Source organism: Bubalus kerabau, chromosome 1, assembly GCF_029407905.1.
Source record: "Bubalus kerabau isolate K-KA32 ecotype Philippines breed swamp buffalo chromosome 1, PCC_UOA_SB_1v2, whole genome shotgun sequence".
In the NCBI taxonomy this organism is placed as follows: Eukaryota; Metazoa; Chordata; class Mammalia; order Artiodactyla; family Bovidae; genus Bubalus; species Bubalus kerabau.
Genome location: NC_073624.1, coordinates 274,052,630 through 274,072,953, shown reverse-complemented (window position 1 = coordinate 274,072,953; position 20,324 = coordinate 274,052,630). Strand labels below are relative to the sequence as shown.

At 37.2% G+C, this 20,324-nt stretch overlaps 1 long non-coding RNA gene across 2 annotated transcripts in view; it reads left to right on the top strand.

Moving 5' to 3' along the window:
* The first annotated feature begins 2,983 nt into the window (after positions 1-2,983).
* Positions 2,984-20,324, top strand: part of LOC129640633 (uncharacterized) — a 33,186-nt gene continuing 15,845 nt past the window's right edge. The window contains exon 1 of one of the 2 annotated variants that reach the window (XR_008708907.1): positions 2,984-3,713. This is a non-coding gene — a long non-coding RNA (uncharacterized LOC129640633). The remainder of the gene's footprint in view (positions 3,714-20,324) is intronic. The other variant, XR_008708908.1, reaches the window with a different exon arrangement.

Genomic DNA, 20,324 nt, shown 5'->3' with positions numbered 1-20,324 from the left:
TATGACAACTGTTTCAGTCTATTTTCAGAAGCATGTCTATCCAGTTTTGCTCATGAATTTTATCAGGGTAAATGGGCTGTAGTGTTCAAAATGACCAAAGGCTACTATTGTGTAGAAGACTGTGAACACTGAAAGCGACAACATTTCCCTCTTCTATTGAGCTAAACTTTGCTCAGTCATGTTCCAGTCATTGCGACCCCATGGACTGTAGCCCGCCGGGCTCCTGTGTCTATGGGATCTCCCAGGCAAGAATACTGCAGTGGGCTGCCATTTCCAACTCCAGGGGATCTTCCTGACCCAGGGATAGAATCCACACTTCTTGCATGTCTTCTACAATAATCATTTTGATCATAAACTCGATCAATACCAAAATCCTTAGAACTGATAATATCTCTCTCCTAGTCTAGGCACCAGAGAAATATTTCTCTACCATGAAAAAGAAAGAGTGCCTTTGTTCTGATGACTAAACAACACTTTAGAATGTATTTTTTAACGTAACTCCAAAACTGAGTTTGAGTTTTGAAAAAAATATTGAATATTATTATCTCAGTTTCTTTGCATTTAAAATTGGAACACTTTTTGTTGTGTTCAAACGACTTTGGTGTTGACTTTGTTGAAAAAGTAAGGGAGAATTTTCTGATAAGAAGATAGTAGAAAAATTATTTTCAGAGAAATATTTTCACAGCCATGTGAACTGTTAATTTCTTCATTTTTGACATTAATATTGCTTTACTTAACTTTTAACAGTAAGAATGCTTCTTTGATTTTGACATATTTTGGAATAGTTTAACAAAATTTGCTAAGATTTTATACTTAATCCATAGTTTGTCAATATATAGTACATACAAATCTAACAAAATTTTTAGTTTGAAAACCATGCATAAATTTAAAAAAAAAATTCCAGAATAGGAAAGAGTTTCGCTTTATATGATAAATATAGTATATGATTTGGGACTCAATTTGGATTCTATGAATAGGAAACATAATTAGTAATATTAGTTACTTTCTAAACAGTTAAACAAAAGGAAACACTACACTATTATAACATTCTACCAGCATTATGTAAAATTCTGGTACTAATTTGTGACACTTTAGTAGACATCCTAATATCTGTTATTGAATTGCTTTAATAGCATCACAGTCTGTGTCCTATTACTGACTTCCACGAACAGCATGAGTCAATTGGGTTTTTGTAATGCAGTTGTAGATCAAAGTGGTTTATCATATAAATTGCTATCCATAGGAGTAGATAATTCTGATGAGATTTACTTCATTTATTTTAAAGAAATCAAAAAGTATCCCTAGATTTCACAGAACATAATTAAAATACTAATTGAAATACTGCATTCTATGTATACTGCCTTTCATCTCATTTTTCAGAGGTCTGCCAGTATTTTAAATATATTTTGCAAGTATATAACAATGGTAAGTGATGCTTTTGTTATCTTTTTATCCAGTGTTGTAGAGCAAATGTTTGGAAACATTCCTCTGTATTATGAAAATAATAAAAAATAAGTGAATGTAGAATTAATTTATTATTAAAATTGATAAGACATCAGCAAAAAATTGACAGAGACATTAGAATCCATGATGAAGCTTAGCTATGTGGTTTTATAGGTAGAATAAACTGTAGCTATTAACTATTTCTTTCTGGCAGTCTTCACTGTTTTAATCTTATACACACTAGTTTTTGATTGTGTGAATGAATTCTAATTCACATGAACCAAACATTAGCTTAAACCAGTGAAATAATCAAATTTTTATATTTTGCGCTCCTCCAAGGATCTTCCTGATCTAAGGATCAAACCCATGACTCTAAAGTCTCCTGCATTTGCAGGTGGGAGCTTTACCACTAGCTCTGCCTAGAAAGCCCTATCCTCAGGATATGTTCTGTGCTTAGTTTCTCAGTCGTGTCTGACTCTTTGTGGTCCCATGGACTGCAGTCCACCAGACTCCTCTGGCCATGGGATTCTCCAGGCAAGAATACTGGAGTGTGTTGCCATGCCCTCCTCCAGGGGATCTTCCCAACCCAGGGATCAAACCCAGGTCTCTTACATTGCAGGCAGATTCTTTAACCATCTGAGCCACCAGGGAAGCCCATCCTCAGTCTACTGAAAAGCAAATGTTAAAGCTCCTGTGAGGATAGCTGTTACTTTTAGTCTCTCCTTAATCCATCCTTGCAGCCAATTAAAAACCAGGATGGAGAAAATTAACAGAATTTGATATATTTCAACTGAAGCCAAATTTCCCTTTCACTAGTTTTAAAGTGATCCGTAGCAGAAAATTCTTTTCCCTTAAACCTATAGACTTAAAATTTCTTATTTTAAGTTCAGATGAAAGATACCTCCATGACTCTTGAAGGATTTGTACTTTGGTGAACAATCTTATACTTCCAACTTTACATAGCATTAAAAATAAAATACATTAAATATGTGGGGCACTCATTTTTATTAAAGAAGCAATAAGAATCAAAATATTTCTTTAAAATACAATCAATCTAATTTAAAATAAGATAAATAGAAATTAAATCTATTGTATATGCAGTCCCCAGTGGCTCAGCTGGTAAAGAACCCACCTGCCTACGTTCAATCACTGAATAGGGAAGATCTCCTGGAGGAGGAAATAGCAACCCACTCTTGTATTCTTCCCTGGAAAATTCCATGGACAGAGGAGCCTGGCGTGCTACAGTCCATGGGGTTGCAAAGAGTCAGACACGACTAAGCATGTGCACGCACGTGTGCACACACACACACACACACACACACACACATATATATATATATAAAGTAAGTAGAATAATGTGCCTTGCCTCAAAAATGTCCTATTCTAATCTTCAGAATCTGTGAATATATTCAGTTTTGTGACAAAGGGGAATTAAATTTGGAGGCAGAATTAAGTTTACCACTCAGCTGACTTAAAAACAGGCAGATTACCCAGGATTATCCAGGAGGCTGCAATTTAACTGAGTGATCACTCACTCATTTCCTCTGTCACGTTTGACTCTGCGACCCCATGGACTGCAGTGCACCAGGCTCCTCTGTCCGTGGGATTTTTCAGACAAGAAGCCTGGGGTGGGCTGCCATGTCATACTCCAGGGGATCTTCTCGACCCAGGGATTGAATCCGTGACTCCTACATTGGCAGGCGGATTGTTAACCACTGAGCCACCTGGAAAAGCCCCAATTTAATTGCAAGAGGACTTAAAAGTAGAAAAGAGAGGCAGGAGAGTGAATCAAAGGAAGCTGTGACGGTTGAAGAAAAGCAGAGAGAAATGTAACTGTTACTCAAGATGGAGAAGGGGGTAGTGAGTTAAGAACTGTAGGCAACATCTCAAAGCTGGAAAGGACAAGGAAACAGGTTATTTCCTAGCTGCTAAGTCTCTTCAGTTGTGTCCGACTCTGTGCGACCCCATAGATGGCAGCCCACCAGGCTCCCCCATCCCTGGGATTCTCAAGGCAAGAACACTGGAGTGGGTTGCCATTTCCTTCTCCAGTGAGTGAAAGTGAAAAGTGAAAGTGAAGTCACTCAGTCGTGTCCGACTCCTAGCGACCCCATGGACTGCAGCCTACCAGGCTCCTCCGTCCATGGAATTTTCCAGGCAAGAGTCCTGGAGTGGGGTGCCATTGCCTTCTCCAGGAAAAAAGCCAGCATTTCTGATGCCCCATCTTCTTTCAACCCAGTGAGACCAAGGTTGGACCTCTGACCTACGGAATTGTAAGTTGTTTTTCCTTTGTTTTTAAGCCAATAAGTTTTGAAAATTTGTTAAAGTGTCAATTGAAAACTAATGCAGCACATTATACTTTTTGTATCACGGCCGAAGAAAGGACAAAATACACATATGAGTTTCCAAAGTGTGCCTATCTGAAACTTGCTATAGTTATGCTAATTTTACTGTAATATCCAAAATTTTAAATATGCCTTTTTCTCTATAATTCCACATCTGGGAGTGTATTCTAAAGTTGTATTTACACATACAGAAAATAATTTGTGCACCAATATACTGATTTAGGACAATTTAGGACAATTTGTAACTTAAAAATTTGAAATAATGACATAAAGAAATAAGCACTTCATATTCTGTGTTGCTTTCATAAGCTTGAAAACATCATGGCCTATGGACCCAATTGAGAGTTAAATATGTTCCAGAGTCAATTTTTACAAATTTGAATATTATGTCATGTGTATAAACAACTTATTAGAAATAGGGTTGGTGAATTTAAAATGAATGATAGAAATTTCAGGTGATTTTTTTTTTAAAGGATACAGAAGTGTTGGTGAGAGTTGGAATATCTGGCCTTCTAAACTCTAGTAAACTTTTGTGGGGGCTAAAGAGTTCCTGTTGATGTGTTCATAGATTTTTCTGGAATCAATGATAGATGAAAGTTACTAGTTTCCTTTGTAATAAGGTTAAGTGAAAAACAACAACAACAAAAGTACAAAAAGCAAATAGAAGCCTTTGTTAGAACAGCTGAAGAAAATCTTGTTTGAACTGTAAGTCACAGGCACTCAGGCCCTTCCTATGGCTAAGGCTTCAGGTGTATTAGGTTATACAATTAGGATGGAGAGGCCCTTCTTCGCAAGGGCTTATGCTGAAAATGAAGTGGAGTTTTCCCACTTGTGACTCACATGAGATGACTAGATGCAGAGATCAGTTTGAGGTGTGCTGTAGGTCTGATGAGAAAAACCACCCATTTATAATCGCTACTTTTAAAGGCAGAAAGAGAAATAATGTCTTTACCAACAAATCACTTACACCTTTAGAAGTGCCATGTTGGACTATTTCTATGGCATTTCCTCCCAGTGAAAAAGTTGTAACAAATCACCTCAGATAATGCCTAAAGTCAAAAATGCAAACAACATTTATCAGTTTGAAAAAACTGAAATGGTTCTTTCAGTCTTGCTGCAAAATCTCCTAGAATAAGGTGATGGCCACGCAGGCCCCTTAGGAACATTTACCTTCTATTGCATAAGAATCCTAAGGGTCAGAGGCTTGCTGCCATACACAGGGTGGAGAGGTTTCACTGGATCAAGACAAACTGATGAAATACAGTGGCTGGGCACTTGGTGGGATAGAGCTCAGACAAGCAGTTACATTTTCTCTAAAATGAAAATCAATCTAAGTTTAAGAGACTTGTGAAACCAAAATAATAATAATAATCACAGTACAAACTAGGGTGCATAAGAGTGAACCCTCACATACAGATCGTAGCTGTCACCATTTAAATTCTTGTTTAATTTTACATGAAATTTTGTATAACATTAATCAATGTACCAGTAAGGTAATAGTGAAAGCCCTTTAGTCAAGTCTGACTCTTTGCAACCCCATGGACTATACAGTCCATGGCATTCTCCAGGCCAGAATACTAGACTGGGTAGGCTTTCCCTTCTCCAGGGGATCTTCCCAACCCAGGGATCGAATCCACGTCTCCCACATTGCAGGCGGATTCTTTACCAGCTGAACCACAAAGGAACCTCAAGGTAATAGAATAAAGATATTAAATTAAATGAACTATGAAAATAACAGTTTAAAGATGTACTATCTTAAAATTTTAGAGAGCATAAAATGCTTATATAGTCTGAAGTCCTTAGAATCATTTAGAAATGTTTGGGCAGTGCATAAACATCCTCTATAATTCAAATTAACAAGGCTCGAAATTAATCAGCACAGATATATCTAATAAGTCAAAGTACTTTAATAGCTTTTGAAATTTTTGCCATGATTACAAATGCTATAATTGAATATTGCTCTGAAAGAAAATTGAATATCACAACACCAAAATCCATGTAGAATTTTATATATTTTGAATGAACTTGTATATAAGCTTGATTTTGAAAAAACTTTCCTGTGAAAACTAAAGTGAACCTTTTTTTTTTTTTTTTAAGCTGTAAGCTTTTCACATAAAGAGAGGAGAGCTGAACCCCTTCCTCATCTATGCAGCCTCAGTGCTTTCAAAAAAGCAATTTTAAGTGTGTCACAAGGTCAACTGTGAACTATAAAGTAGTAAATCCACATTTTTCCAGCTTAGTTTCATTGCAGAATTACATGCTTTCATATGTGAAAAAGCGAAGAAAAGGAGAAATAGCATCTGCTCAGCTTTAGGCCTGATTAAGGGAAATTAGTTCCATCAACATATGTAAATGCCGATTACTTACCTAACAGAATCTTAGAGCAGTAAAGAAGCATAAATGTCAGCTTATACAAACTGGTCTCGGTAGTCTGAGTTTGTATGCTATCATCCTAAGTGGTTTACTCAAAAGCAGCCAACTGCAGACAAAACTGAAACTTGAATACGTGTTTTATTATAACTTAATGGACTAAGCATCTCTAATATCTGCCTGCTCAGTGTCAACTTATTTGCGGAACTGCCCCTATTCTACATGTGTTTCTGATTTTCTACCAGAGAGCCTCAGATGCAGACAATGTTCCTAGGATATTAAGTTTTCACTTGAGGCATTTTTCTTTAGGGAAATTTTCTCAATAGTGATTTACTGGGAGAGCAGTCTATTTGAACTTATCATGTTATGGCAGCATCTTGAAAACACTTCTCATGAGTAATGGCTATTGAAAACTGAGTCGACACATTTGCCTTTTCTGTTGGTTTGGAGGTGAAAGTTGAGTTTTTTCATTAAGCCTGATATCAGACATAGATTGCACAGAAATTTTTTTTGTTAAGTTAAGAAAATTGTCTTCATTCCCAAATTACCTAGTGCTCTTCGTCATTATTAGATGTTGACTTTTGATAAAAAATCTTTTTTATTCACCATTTGAGATGATCATGGAGTTTCTCCAGGTTGGTAGGTGCCCAATTGCTACTGGAGATCAGTGGAGAAATAACTTCAGAAAGAATGAAGAGACGGAACCAAAGCAAAAACAACACCCAGCTGCGGATGAGACTGGTGATGGAAGTAAAGTCCGATGCTCTAAAGAGCAATATTGCATAGGAACCTGGAATGTTAGGTCCATGAATCAAGGCAAATTGGAGGTGGTCAAACAGGAGATGGCAAGACTGAATATCGACATCTTAAGAATCAGTAAACTAAAATGGACTGGGATGGGTGAATTTAACTCCGATGACCATTATATCTACTACTGTGGGCAAAAATCCCTTAGAAGAAATGGAGTAGCCATGAGGCAACAAGAGTCCGAAATGCAGTGCTTTGGTGCAAGCTCAAAGAGAACAGAATGATCTGTTTGTTTCCAAGGCAAACCATTCAATATCATGATAATCCAAGTTTATGTCCCAACCAGTAATGCTGAAGAAGTTGAAGTTGAATGGTTCTTTGAAGACCTACAAGACCTTCTAGAACTAATACCAAAAAAAGATGTCCTTTTCATTATAAGGGAGAAGGCGATGGCACCCCACTCCAGTACTCTTGCCTGGAAAATCCCATGGATGGAGGAGCCTGGTTGGCTGCAGTCCATGGGATTGCTAGGAGTCAGACATGACTGAGCGACTTCACTTTCACTTTTCACTTTCATGCATTGGAGAAGGAAATGGCAACTCACTCCAGTGTTCTTGCCTGGAGAATCCCAGGGACTGGAATGCAAAGTAGGAAGCCAAGAAATACCTGGAGTAACAGGCAAATTTGGCCTTGGAGTACAGAATGAAGCAGGGCAAAAGCTAATAGAATTTTGCCAAGATAACGCACTGGTCATAGCAAACACCGTATTCCAACAACACGAGAGGAAACTACACATGGTCATCACCAGATGGTCAATACTGAAATCAGATTGATTATAGTCTTTGCAGTCAAAGATGGAGAAGCTCTAACAGTCAGTGAAAACAAGACTGGGAGCTTATTGTAGCTCAGATCATGAAATTCTTATTGTCAAAATCAGACTTAAATTGAAGAAAGTGGGGCCAACCACTAGACCATTCAGGTATGACCTAAATCAAAACCCCCAGAATTATACAATGGAAGTGACAAATAGATTCAAGGGATTAGATCTGATAGAGTGTCTGTAGAGCTATGCACGGAGGTTCATGAGTTTGTACAGGAGGCAAGGCTCAAGACCATCCCCAAGGAAAAGAAATAAAAAAAGTCAAAATGGCTGGCTGAGGACGCCTTACAAATAGCTGTGAAAAGAATAGACAAAGGCAAAGGAGAAAAGGAAAAATACCCCTTTGAATGTAAAGTTCCAAAGAATAGCAAGGAGAGATAAGAAAGCCTTCCTCCATGATCAATGCAAACGAATAGAGAAAACAAAAGAATGGGAAAGACTAGGGATCTCTTGAAGAAAATCAGGGATACCAAGGGAATATTTCATGCAAAGATGGGCACAATAAAGAACAGAAATGGTATGGTCCTAACAGAAGCAAAAGATACTAAGAAGAGGTGGCAAGAACACTCAGAAGAACTATATAAAAAAGACCTTCACACAATGGTGTGATCACTCACCTATAGCCAGACATCCTGGAATGTGAAGTCAAGTGGGCCTTAGGAAACATCACTACGAACAAAGCTAGTGGAGGTGATGGAATTCCAGTTGGGCTATCTCAAATCCTAAAAGATGATGCTGTGAAAGTGGCATACACTCAGTATGCCAGCAAATATGGAAAACTCGGCAGTGGCCACAGGACTGGTAAAGGTCAGTTTTCATTCCAATCCCAAAGAAAGGCAATACGAAAGAATGCTCAAATACTGCACAATTGCTCTCATCTCACATGCTATCAAAATAATTTTCAAAATTCTCCAAGACAGGCTTCAATAACCCTGTGTACAAGACAGCAAAAGAGATACTGATGTATAGAACAGTCTTATGGACTCTGTGGGAGAGGGAGAGGGTGGGAAGATTTGGGAGAATGGCATTGAAACATGTAAAATATCATGTATGAAACGAGTTGCCAGTCCAGGTTCGATGCATGATACTGGATGCTTGGGGCTGGTGCACTGGAACGACCCAGAGGGATGGTATGGGGAAGGAGGAGGGAGGAGGGTTCAGGATGGGGAACACATGTACACCTGTGGCGGATTCATTTTTATATTTGGCAAAACTAATACAATTATGTAAAGTTTAAAAATAAAATAAAATTAAAAAAAAAATAATGAATGGTGAACTTCCAGATGTTCAAGCTGGATTTAGAAAAGACAAAAGAACCAGAGATCAAATTGCCAACATCCACTGGATCATAGAAAAAGCAAGAGAGTTCCAGACAAATATCTATTTCTGCTTTATTGACTATGCCAAAGCCTTTGACTGTATTGATCACAATAAACTGTGGAAAATTCTGAAAGAGATGGGAATACCAGACTATCTGACCTGTCTCTTGAGAAACCTGTATGCGTCAGGAAGCAACAGTTAGAACTGCACATGGAACAACAGACTGGTTCCAAATTGGCAAAGGAGTATATCAAGGCTGTATATCGCCACCCTGCTTATTTAACTTCTATGCAGAATACATCATGAGAAATGCTGTGCTGGATGAAGCACAAGCTGGAATCAAGATTGCTGGGAGAAATACCGATAACCTCATATATGCAGACGACACCACACTTAGGGCAGAAAGCAAAGAAGAACTAAAGATCTTCTTGCTGAAAGTGATTGAGGAGAGTGAAATAGTTGGCTTAAAGCTCAACATTCAGAAAACTAAGATCATTTCATCTGGTCCCATCTCTTCATGGCAAATAGATGGGGAAACAATGGAAACAGATACTTTATTTTATTCATCTCCAAAATCACTGCAGATGGTAACTCTAGCCATGATATTAAAAGACACTTTCTCCTTGGAAGCAAAGTTATGACCAACCTAGACAACGTATTAAAAAGCAGAGACAGAATACTGTTGGTAGCTTGATAGGGATTGCATTGAATCTATAAATTTCTTTGGGTAGTATACTCATTTTCACTATATTGATTCTACCCAAAGCAATTTATAGATTCAATGCAATCCCTATCAAGCTACCAACAGTATTCTTCACAGAGCTAGAACAAATAATTTCACAATTTGTATGGAAATACAAAAAACCTGGAATAGCCAAAGCGATCTTGAGAAAGAAGAATGGAACCGGAGGAATCAACCTACCTGACTTCAGGCTCTACTACAAAGCCACAGTTATCAAGACAGTATGGTACTGGCACAAAGACAGAAATATAGATCAATGGAACAAAATATAAAGCCCAGAGATAAATCCACGCACATATGGACACCTTATCTTTGACAAAGGAGGCAAGAATATACAATGGATTAAAGAGAATCTCTTTAACAAGTGGTGCTGGGAAATCTGGTCAACCACTTGTAAAAGAATGAAACTAGAACACTTTCTAACACCATACACAAAAATAAACTCAAAATGGATTAAAGATCTCAACGTAAGACCAGAAACTATAAAACTCCTAGAGGAGAACATAGGCAAAACACTCTCCGACATACATCACAGCAGGATCCTCTATGACCCACCTCCCAGAATATTGGAAATAAAAGCAAAAATAAACAAATGGGACCTAATTAACCTTAAAATCTTCTGCACATCAAAGGAAACTATTAGCAAGGTGAAAAGACAGCCTTCAGAATGGGAGAAGATAATAGCAAATGAAGCAACTGACAAACAACTAATCTCGAGAATATACAAGCAACTCCTACAGCTCAACTCCAGAAAAATAAATGACCCAATCAAAAAATGGGCCAAAGAACTAAATAGACATTTCTCCAAAGAAGACATCCAGATGGCTAACAAACACATGAAAAGATGCTCAACATCACTCATTATCAGAGAAATGCAAATCAAAACCACTATGAGGTACCATTTCACACCAGTCAGAATGGCTGCGATCCAAAAGTCTACAAGTAATAAATGCTGGAGAGGGTGTGGAGAAAAGGGAACCCTCATCCACTGTTGGTGGGAATGCAAACTAGTACAGCCACTATGGAGAACAGTGTGGAGATTCCTTAAAAAACTGGAAATAGAACTGCCTTATGATCCAGCAATCCCACTGCTGGGCATACACACTGAGGAAACCAGAAGGGAAAGAGGCACATGTACCCCAGTGTTCATCGCAGCACTGTTTATAATAGCCAGGACATGGAAGCAACCTAGATGTCCATCAGCAGACGAATGGATAAGCAAGCTAGGGTACAGATACACAATGGAGTATTACTCAGCCATTAAAAAGAATACATTTGAATCAGTTCTAATGAGGTGGATGAAACTGGAGCCTATTATACAGAGTGAAGTAAGCCAGAAAGAAAAACACCAATACAGTATACTAACGCATATATATGGAATTTAGAAAGATGGTAACAATAACCCTGTGTACGAGACAGCAAAAGAGACACTGATGTATAGAACAGTCTTATGGACTCTGTGGGAGAGGGAGAGGGTGGGAAGATTTGGGAGAATGACATTGAAACATGTGAAATATCATGTATGAAACAAGTTGCCAGTCCAGGTTCGATACACTATACTGGATGCTTGGGGCTGGTGCACTGTGATGACCCAGAGGGATGGTATAGGGAGGGAGGAGGGAGGAGGGTTCAGGATGGGGAACACATGTATACCTGTGGCGGATTCATTTTTATATTTGGCAAAACTAATACAATTATGTAAAGTTTAAAAATAAAATTAAAAAAAAATAAAAGCAAAAGCCAAAAAAATAAATAAATAAATAAAAAATAAAAAGTAGAGACATTACTTTGCCAACAAATGTCTGTCTAGTCAAAGCTATGGTTTTTCAAGTAGTCACATATGGATGTGAGAGTTGCATTATAAAGAAAGCTGAGTGCCAAAGAATTGATGCTTTTGAACTGTGGTGTTGGGGAAGATTCCTGAGAGTCCTTTGGACTCCAAGGAGATCAAACCAGTCCATCCCAAAGGAGATCAGTCTTGAATATTCATTGGAAGGACTGATGCTGAAGCTGAATCTCCAATACTTTGGCCACCTGATGTGAAGAACTGAGTCATTGGAAAAGACCCTGATGCTGAGAATGATTGAAGGCAGGAGGAGAAGGGGACCACAAAGGCTGAGGTAGTTGGATGGCATCACCAACTCAACAGACATGAGTTTGAATAAACTCCGGAAGCTGGTAATTGACAGGGAGGCATGACAAGCGGCAGTCCATAGGGTTGCAATGAGTCAGACTTGACTGAGCGACTGAACCAAACTGAACCGTGGTTTTTAAGAATTTTTGCATAGGCCTGGAAGATTTTGGTGTATCGCTTATCTGTTTTTGGTATCATGATAATTCTGGTCTTATATTAGAAAATATTTATTTTATTTTATTTTCTTAAAGAGTTTGTTTAAATTTACTTGTGTGAATGACTTATAGAATGCATGATGATTCTTCACTGTATTGTTCACTTTTTTATTTCTTTAAATATCAGCTCCCTAGAGTTTCTAATTGTCTTCAGTGGAAAAAGTGGTTTGCATTACTTGCTCATCTGTTACAAAAGCATAAGTAACTTGTTAGTGGCTCTTCTTTCTTATTTGGAAATGCTTATGAAAGAAGTGGGAGAGGGCAGTGGCACCCCACTCCAGTACTCTTGCCTGGAAAATCCCATGGATGGAGGAGCCTGGTGGGCTGCAGTCCATGGGATCACTAAGAGTCGGACACGACTGAGCGACTTCGCTTTCACTTTTCACTTTCATGCATTGGAGAAGGAAATGGCAACCCACTCCAGTGTTCTTGCCTGGAGAATCCCAGGGACCGGGCAGCCTGGTGGGCTGCCGTCTATGGGGTCACACAGAGTCGGAGACGACTGAAGTGACTTAGCAGTAGCAGTAGCAGTATGAAAGAAGTCAAATTGAAATTGTTTCATTTCAGTATCTATAAAGGGGCATAGAAATGCACAATATTCTCTTAGCTTACACCTAAAATGTGTCTAGTCGCTTATGTAACTCTACACTGCAGGAGAAATATTCAAAATATTAGAGGACTGATTAATAATTACTAAAAATGCATGCTATCACAGACATTTTAATCTTATCAGTCTTTGTAAAGACCTGTAAGGCAGGCAGTTCTATAAACCCTGTCTTCTATTTGCTCTTGGTTTTCCCAGTGTAACCCTGAATTTGTCTCATGCTTTTTCCCTCATGCTTGCAACGTTTTTGTTCCATATACTGTTACTACACAGCAAATTACACTGCTGTAAACATTTTATTGTACTCAGAGTCATTATACTCATAGTAATCTATTTGCATATAGCATGTAGGAATGGCTTTTCTTAGTTCTATAATGTTTGGAGCTTCAACTGGGAATTAACAGGAGGCAGCTCATTTTGCTCATATCAAGATACTGAAAACCTACCTTATGCAAATTTGGCTCTTATTTGTCCCAGAGGATTTGGGGAAAGTATGTATTGAAGAATTAAAGCCAGTTCAAGGTCATGAAGCGTCATGACTTTGTGATTAGACAATGATTTTCAATAGGCTAATCCAAGGGTGCATTTAATTAAACCCTTCAGTTTAAATGGTACTTTAATTTTTAGATTTTCAAGTTTTTTTGTCATGGATCCACTGCCTTCCCCTTTAGTGGAGAGAAATGTATTATCCTATAAGCTCTTTTACATAGTTTTGTAAATAAGGAGTATCACTGATGGACCACACTGGTTTTCTCATATTACCAGTGCTAGGAAGAGAAGGCAATGGCACTCCACTCCAGTCCTCTTGCCTGGAAAATGCCATGGACGGAGGAGCCTGGTAGGCTGCAGTCCATGGGTTCGCTAAGGGTCGGACACGACTGAGCAACTTAACTTTTACTTTTCACTTTCACGCATTGGAGAAGGAAATAGCAACCCACTCAGTATTCTTGCCTGGAGAATCATAGGGACGGGGGAGCCTGGTGGGCTGCCATCTATGGGGTCGCATAGAGTCGGACACGACTGAAGCTACTTTGCAGCAGCAGGAAGATGTTGAACCAACAATTCCAAAAGTAATCTGAATATATTTAATGTAGTCATGAAAACTGAATACTAAAAATCTTTAACTAAAAAGTCTTAAAGCAACTCAGTTGCCTATGCAAGGAGAAATTTTGTGACCACAGAACCTTTGATAGTTTATCAGCTTATATTATTTAAAGCTGCTGCTAAGTCACTTCAGTTGTGGCCGACTCTGTGCGACCCCATGGACTGCAGCCTACCAGGCTTCTCCGTCCATGGGGTTCTCCAGGCAAGAACACTGAAGTGGGTTGCCATTTCCTTCTCCAATGCATGAAAGTGGAAAGCGAAAGTGAAGTTGCTCAGTCATGTCCGACTCTTAGCAACCCCATGGACTGCAGCCCACCAGGCTCCTCCATCCATGGGATTTTCCAGACAACAGTACTGGAGTGGGGTGCCATTGCCTTCTCCTATTTAAAGCTGTATTTTATCTAAATGCATTATTAAGGTTTCTTAGTGTGGTGTTCCTCTTTAGTAAGTGTATGCATTAGTTGGTCAAATTTTCACCAAGCAAATGTACAAACATCTGTTTGTCTTTTCTGCATTTTGAAATAGAGTAATTTATGATAAATACCTTCAGTTATGGATACTTCATTGTTCTCCAATTTGTGCAAGCAAGTCTTGATAGGTTTCTACATTTTGACAGGCAAATTGTATTCCTTGACATAGCTCAAATTACTATTAAAATATAAATCTATAATATACATATGTAGATACTTTTCAGGGACTATGACTTGAAATTTTCTATTCTTTTCAAAATGTCAAGATGCAGAAGTCTACATATCCCTTCCTTAGAGATTTTGTTGGAACCATGTAATTTCCATTTGGAGATGATTCACAATGCAGCTGAGAAAAAACATATCCTTTATTAAGACTCTGTGACTAAACAAGAAATTTGATAAGAGACTTATAAAGTTGATTATTTAAAAGTATTTCAGTTTGCATCTTTAAAATTGTGGAGAGGTTTACTATTGCTCAAAATTTCAGTTTTTTACATTATATTTGTTTTATAGCCTTGTAGGTTAGACAGTTTAGTTGGCTATAGCTTGAGAGACAGTAAAATAGAGTAAAATCCTTTACATTAGTAAAGTTAAAGTCATATTAACATATTGAAATATTATATGTTTCTATTAATAGAAGTAACACCTGCACCACCCAAATCTTTGCTCAAGATTTCTAAAACTGTAGTAACAACTACTTATTAGTTTTGGACAGGCCTTCCCTACTGTGCAATTTATCTCATTTTTCACAAGAGACTTCTTTGGATCATTCATAGATTTAACCATTAAGCCTGAGGAGGCCTACTAAGGGCCAGGTTCCTTAGCTGGTCATTGGGCCTCATAGCAACAGCTCATTCATGTAGCCAGAATGAAATATGATTTTTAAGTATGTGTTAGATGTGAGGGAGAAAGGAGCATGAACATCTTGCCATGGAGTTTACCCTCATGAACTTTAGTAAAAATGGAGGCTTCACATATCTGCTTTTGCTCAGTAGGGATGTCAGTTGTTGCCTGTGTGGTTACAACATATTTCCAAAAGTACTATTGTGATTGTTACTCTGAGAATATTGATAGTCCTTAAGCACCTAGAGTCAGGGAGTGGGGGGATGTCATTAGCAGCAAGACTCAGGTATTCATAACTCCCTAAAAATGTCAATGATCTAAAACTTTTTATATTTATTTTTTATATGAGTTTTTAGATTAGTGCCTTCTTTCCACTTTGTAAGAGATATAGTAAAGTGAACACTCTTATAAATAGATACTCTCAAATTCAAATTTTTCAGATCAGATGAACTGGGGTTTATAACTAACTAGTACTATTATCCAGGGGAAAAAAAAAAGAATCCAGAAACATAAAGTATGAAAAGAGAGGTAAAAGATGAGAAGTCATGTATCACCTAAATCCAGAACATGCTGAATCCTTAACATGTTGAATAGAAAAAATTATGAAGAATATATCCTGACTGTTACCATTATCTGGATTCGTGATTAAGGGTTTCTGGCAATATTTGGTTTTGATTTTCATCTTTCCTGTTAGAATACTTTTACAGTGAAAATTTATGTGTTCCTCCTGAGTTTAAGAAAGTTAAATATTAAATATAAATGTCTAGGAAAATAATAGCAATCATAACTATGAAGAGGACAGTGATCAGGGCACTTAACATACTTTAATTTTATATGCTTTTGTGTTTAATTTCTTTATACAGCTAGACTATGTTCATTTTTGCAGCACTTAATTTTTAATTCTTTCCACTTGACAATAACAACTCAAGTTTCTTTTCTTCCCTTTCTTCCTGGCTTTTTCTATTTCCTTTCTGTTCACCTCTGTCAGCCTAGTCCTCCACTGTTACCTATCTCATGGATTAATAATGTCAGCTGATGCTCAAGTGTAAGTTATATCTTTAGAGTGTGGTAGAGAACAGTGGAGTAAGCTATTATCCTGTACAATTGTATTTGACACATCAGCCTTATGGAAAATATCCACGTCATTCATGAATTGACTCATATTCGTGTTCCCAGGAAACTGCCAATGAAAGCTCTATATTCACTAGGCCACCTTATATCTTAATGAGGAAATATTGATAGGTGTTAACATAGTTTAGAGTACACAATATAAAAGAGTTTGCTTGTACATATTACATAGGTTTCAGCTTTTCCACAGTTTTTGCTAAGAGAAGATGTTTCTAGCATTTAGAACATGCTTTTAACAGAGATACACATAGCTGCTTAACATGTATTTATTCATTGGGAGCTGACAACTCAACTGTGCAACTTCCCACTTATCTTGGGTATAATCAGGAATGCTCACATCTAAGAAACGTATCTGAGGAACTAGCATAAATGGAAGGAGAGAAAGTTTATCTTTCTTAATAATTAACAATTTAACAAGAATGTATTTTTGTATTTATCCTATGAAAATATATTCTGAATGCAAATAGAATCATAATTTTTGTTAGCAATTCTACTTGCTGCTTCTGTTTGAAAATAACTGTACAAATGAGCTCATCAAGAGACCATTCTTCATATTCAGACCTCGTTTAAACTGACACTTGAGAGAATTCTTCAAAAAGCTATATAAAACCTCCCTTTCTTCTTCCTCCCCAACCCAAAATACTATGCCTTACTAAAATTATGCTCGTCCAGCTCCCTGCCTGGTCCCTAATTGTTGTTCATGAAGGAACAGGACCTTTCCACATCCAGTTTCCCCATGCTGGTGAAGCATAGACAACAGGTTAAAAAAAAAAAAAAAATGAAATCAGTATCTCAAGTAGCCACTGTGTAAGCAACTAAATTTTAAGCTTCTAAACTTTAGATTACAAGCAGATTTTCTATTCTGATAATTACTAACCACAACACACATTTCTTTATACTCCACACTGAGAAAGAATGTTGGGTCATGACATTTTCTAAATATTTTCTCATTGAGATATTTCTCATGAAGATCAAATAGTAAATCAATAATATGAGGGACATAAGTATGCATGAAAATATAGGAACAGAGGTAGCCGAATACTAATTTTTAAGAATAAACTAAAAAAGTAGGGCTCAGAGACAATATTCATACAGAAAAGAACAGAAACTGAAGCAATGGAAAAAACGTGGGCTTGCTGTGCTGTAGCTATGAAACAGGCAGTTGCAGCTGCAAGTTCAGTTCCTGATAACAGAACCAGAGATGCTGCAACTCATACGGGAAACTAACTCTAATCTTAACTGCTTGAACCCTGTGTCCAATCAGAGTGTATATCAATGAGTGAAAAACTACAGTTGATTTGACTTCAGTTAAATTCTTAACATTTTTATATAATTATAGATTCACCTGCAGTTGCAAGAAACAATGCCAAGAACACATGTATTATTTCCCTCAATGAGAATGTTTTTCAAAATTGGACTGTGATATCCCAACCAGGATATTGGAATTCATATAATTAGAATACAAGATACTTTCATCACTCCAAGGACTCCTCATGTTCTTCTTGTCTAGCCACACCAGGCAAGGGCTGAGCTGTTCTCTCTCTACAATTTTGTCAATTCAACAGATATTGCCAGTCCAGGTTCGATGCACGATACTGGATGCTTGGGGCTAGTGCACTGGGATGACCTAGAGGGATGGCATGGGGAGGGAGGAGGGAGGAGGGTTCAGGATGGGGAACACATGTATACCTGTGGCGGATTCATTTTGATATTTGGCAAAACTAATACAATTATGTAAAGTTTAAAAATAAAATAAAATTAAAAAAATAAATAGTATGATATCTAATATTTTACTTTTTCACACATTATAATTCTCTGAAGACTCATCTTATTTGTTGTGCATATCAATAATTTATTCCTTTTTGATTGCTGCAAAGTGTATCAGGGCATGGATGTTAACCAGTTTGGTTAACCATTCAATCATTCATTGAAAGGAATCTGTATGATTTCTAGTTTTTGGACACTATAAATGCAGCTGCTAAAAACATCTGGGTACAGGTTTAGTTACTAAACTTCCCTGGAGACTCAGCTGGTAAAGAATCTGCCTGCAGTGCAGAAGACACCAGTTCGATTCCTGGGTCAGGAAGATCCCCTAGAGAAGGGAACAGCGTACCCTCCAATACCCTCTCCAGTATTCTGGCTTGAAGAATTCCATGGACAGAGGCTCCTGGCAGGCTGTATCCATGGGTTCACAAACAGTCAGACACAACTCAGTGATTTTCACTTCACTGGAGTTATGAATGTAATTCTTCGTTTCTTAGGGCTGTCACGGAATGCATTGCTGCCTTTGGGGTCAGTTAGTGTTTACATTCTAGAAACAGTCAGACTTCTCCAGAGAGGACCTTCCATTTTACTTTCCCACCAGCAGTACACTATGATGTTTTTTTGTTTTTGTTTCTGTTTTTTTTTTTTTTTTCATACCCTTGGTAACACTTGGTGTTTGCGCTTTTTATTTTATTTTATTTTTTTTTAAACTTGAGCCTTTCAGGTATATACTGCCATCTCACTGTGGTATTTTATGTTGCATTTCCCAAATAACTGATGTTGAAGATCTTTTCGTGTGCTTATTTGTTATCTATATATCATCTTCTGTCAAAAATCTCGTGTATTTTTCTCATTTTGTAATTGGAACTTTTTTCTTATTAAATTTTAATACATTATTCACACAGTCTAGATACTAGTCTTTGTCAAAAATGTAGTTTGAAATGTTTTCTCCTGTTTTGTAGTTGCTTTTTAAAAATTTCAATTTATCAGTTTTTCCTTTTATATATTACACTTTGTTGCCAAATCTAAGACTTTTTTGCTAGCCCTAAATTTCAAATAGTCCCCATTTTTGCATGAAAATGAAACAGTCTTTTATTTTGCATCTTGGTCTAGGAACAACTTTGAGCAGTTTTTGTAAGGTGATAATTAAGATTTATTTTTCTTTTAACCTCTGAGAGTACAACTCCTCCAGCTTTATTTTTTTTTAAAGAGTATCTTTCCTCTGTTGAATTGCTTTCATAGAGTGGGCATATTTATTTCAGTGTATCTCCAACTTTTTATTTAATTCCATTGGTCTATATGTCTACCTCTCCATTAATTTCAAACAATCTCAATTTTTATGGGCATACAATTTAGCCTAAAGGAAATCAGTCCCGAATATTCATTGGAAGGACTGATGCTGAAGCTCAAACTCCAATACGTTGGCCACTGGATGAGAAAAACTGACTCATTTGAAAAGACCCTGATGCTGGGAAAGATTGAAGCGGGGAGAAGGGGATGACAGAGGATGAGATAGTTGGATGGCACCATTGACTCAATGGACCTGAGTTTGAGTAAATTCTGGGAGTTGGTGATGGACAGGGAGGCGTGGCATACTGCAGATCATGGGGTCATAGAGAATCAGACAAAACTGAGCAACTGAACTAAACTGAACTGATAATTTGTCATGAATTTGCATATACTTGTATGAGCGATTGTATGAGCTATTCTAGTGCTGTTTGTTGTTCCATATAATTTTGAAATAATCTTGTCTATATCTATAAATTAAACTTGTGATTTTGAGAGCAATTTTTAAAATTTTATTACTTTGGAGAAAATTGGCAATTTTAGGATTCAGTCTTCCCATTCATGCAAACAGTGTGCTTTTTATTTCAGCACTGGACTTACCAATGTCATTCACAGCATCAAATTCCTATACATGTCTGTTATATTCACATCAAAGAATTTCATTAGCACATGCAATGATAATGTATTTAATTTTGGTGTTCATTTGGTCATTGCTAGTATTTCAAAATACATTTTTTGTATATTGGGTATTCTGCTATCTGAATGAACTTACCAATTAGTTATGCACATATATTACACTTTTTGATTTTCTGTGTAGACAATCACATCATCTGAAAATAGGGCCAGGTTTATTTTTTTTTTTCTTTTCAAAATTATGTGCCATTTATCTCCCTATAATGCTTTATTAAACTCTCTAGAATTTCCAGCACTA